General features: G+C 37.4%; 1 non-coding gene across 1 annotated transcript; it reads left to right on the forward strand.

The window, feature by feature from the left end:
- The first annotated feature begins 2,711 nt into the window (after positions 1–2,711).
- Positions 2,712–2,783, forward strand: TRNAY-AUA (transfer RNA tyrosine (anticodon AUA)). The gene has a single exon. It is a non-coding gene; the product is annotated as a tRNA-Tyr (tRNA).
- The last annotated feature ends 313 nt before the right edge of the window (positions 2,784–3,096 follow it).

The raw sequence follows: 3,096 nt of genomic DNA on the forward strand, positions 1-3,096 counted from the left end.
TCGGCGTCGGGATGGAATCCGGTGTGGCTTAGTGGATAAAGCGTCAGCACGTAGAGCTGAAAACCCGGGTTCAAATCCTGGCGCCGGAGAGAATTTTTCTCCGTTCCATTACTCTTTCATCAGACACTACTTTCGGTTCACTCTGTATATAGCTCCAGCTGCTGCCTCCTTTTTGCAACGAAACGATTGGGAGCTCAGCGACAATTCCACTGTAACTTACTAAAAAATGCTCAGAATCACACCGTTCTTACACTAAAAGGTCGGGCATATTTTTTAACGTATGAAACAAGCAAAACATTAATTTGACCAAAAAGTGGAGTCACCCCCTTTTGCAGGGAGCCCTTCAATTTCACCAACTGGAAGGTAAACACTAAATTGGTTAGCCTTTAGATTAGTAGTAACTCATGTGAAACAGTTCGTAATAATTAATACACACTGCATTTTATTGCATGCTGATATGAAGTAGCATCCTAGCTAGGTTAGGTTAGGTTAGGTTAGAACTTTGGTTAGTGCTTAGCTTCGTAGTGACTGATTATAGTACCTTCATACATGAGTAGGGTTGCCAGATGTACGGTTTTACCTAGAACAATACGGTTTCAGCTCTTTTTATTCCACGTACGGTGTGAGTCTTGAACCATACGCCAAATGTTCTGTTTTCAAATTCCAAATCCCGCCTGCAGTACCTACGTCACATTTGCAGTGTGGTTAGTGGCACTGTGTATTTTGTAGATTAAACTGGTGCACAAAAACCGAAAGATGCTGAGAAAGACATCTTCAAGATGCCGTCGTCACCACCATAATAAAATTTTCTGTAGCGATATTTCGTCAGCATCTTTATGGTGTACATTCAATTTAAATTATATTTTCTTCTTTTTTTTTTCTTATGTCTTAATCAATTTTGTCTGAAACCTGTTTATATAATTTTTCATTTTAAATTTTATTGTGAGCTATTCTGTGTCGTAGGGCAAACCCAAAATATTGGGTCAGACCAATAAATTAAATTAAATACGTTATTGCTAAACTTTTCCCCATTTACAGCGATTATTTTCGGTAATGGCTACAAAATGGAAGGACGAAAAGAATAGAATACTGCAAATGTTATGCAAAATGAACTTTTTGTATAATTCAACAATGATGTGAATTTTACAAGAAGATTTTGTTAATTTGTTGTATAAATAAATAGTTAAATACAGCATATTCAAGTGAGAAATACAGGTTAAAGACAGGAATATATAAAATTAAAGAGTAAGTTCATAATATAATTATATGACGTAGTAAATAACTACAATTTATAATGCATAAATCATAATAAGTTCAATTATATTAATTAATATGTAACATATTGGTTGGGTCACTGGCTGAGAAGAAACTGCCTACTGAAGGATGCACTGGAAGGAATGGTGAACGGGAGAAGAGTTCGGAGTAGGAGAAGATATCAGATGACAGACAACATTAAGATATATGGATCATATGAGGAGACAAAGAAGAAGGCAGAAAATAGAAAAAAAAATTGAGAATGCTGGGTTTGCAGTGAAAGACCTGCATTTGAGCAGAAAACTATGAATGAATGAATTCTCTTCTTATACATTCAATGTTTTTTCTAAGAAACCGAATGTGGATGGAAGGTTTTCCTTATTTTCCATCTCAAAATCTGGCAACCCTGTATATGAGCGCGAACATTTTCGGCTTAGATTTCCACGACAGTTACAGACTGTTCACTGTCACGAGCTACTGGTTTTTTAGTTGCTTATTTAACGACGCTGTATCACCTACTAGGTTATTTAGGGTCAATGAAATTGGTGATAGCGAGATGAGGCCGAGGATTCGTCATAGATTACTTGACATTCGCCTTACAGGTGGGAAAAACCTCGGAAAAAATCCAACCAGGTAATCAGCCCAAGCGGGAATCGAACTCAAGCCTGAGTGCAACTACGGATCAGCAGGCAAATGTGCCTAACTGTCTAGCTACTCTAGTAGCTATGAATTACTGCTAGAGAAAGTAAAAAGTAATGACAATATTCATCAGTCATCTGGTATGTTCTGTATGTTACATTACTCTTTTGACAAGCAAACTATTTTCTCTAGGTTAAGTTAGGTTACGATTGGTTATTTTATACGTAGCTTACTTACTCTGTATACAGGGTGTTTCGAAAGTGAAGTAAAAAATGTAGGGATGAAAAGTAAAAACTAAGAGAAACAATAAAGTTCCAGTAAACATGGGTTCGTAAATTAACCATTTACGAGATAATGTCATTTTGTGCTGGTTTGCCGCACTGAATACTAAGTACTAATTCCAACAAAAGCAGTGACAATTTTATTTAATTTATCAACCACGAGACAGTAACATTCATAATTTTATATATATATTTTGATGTACCGAAGTACATATGATATTTCCATGCAGATATTCTGCGTCATCACATGATGAAAGAGTGATGACGCAGAATATCTGCATGGAAATATCATATGTACTTCGGTACATCAAAATATATATATATGATATGCGTAATAAATCACTTTGTGATTTAAGACGGCGCCCATACCGTCGGATCCCGGCCAATCAGTCACTCATCTGAGTGCACCTCAACACATGTATGGACTTCGGTCCTGCGTTCATAGACATCTATGACGTAGTGCAGAGGGCGGCCACTAGAGGGAACCCAAGAGATGGAGCTTAATCTGAGATGATTCTAAACGGCGTCGGGATTGTATCCGGCGTGGCTTAGTGGATAAAGCATCAGCACATAGAGCTGAAAACCCGGGTTCAAATCCCGGCGCCGGAGAGAAGTTTTCTCCGTTCCATCACTCTTTCATTCATAATTTTGTTTCAACACCACAGAAATGTGATTAAACATACACAAAAGAAACTTTTTGTTTGAACAACAGTGAAGTTTGTGGATAAAGAAGGTACAGATATGGAATTAAAATTTGGAGCGAGTTTTGATGGGAGTCCACCTGTATGCAGGCAATAATTTCGCATTACTGTCCACAAGGGGCTCTTGTTTACTGCACATGTGCAGTGTGTTGTAAGCAAAACTTACACAATAAGGGAGCTCCAAATTTTATTTCCGTATATGTACAGTACAGTATGGACAT

The sequence above is a fragment of the Periplaneta americana genome, chromosome 8 (genome assembly GCF_040183065.1).
Source record: "Periplaneta americana isolate PAMFEO1 chromosome 8, P.americana_PAMFEO1_priV1, whole genome shotgun sequence".
Taxonomy (NCBI): Eukaryota; Metazoa; Arthropoda; class Insecta; order Blattodea; family Blattidae; genus Periplaneta; species Periplaneta americana.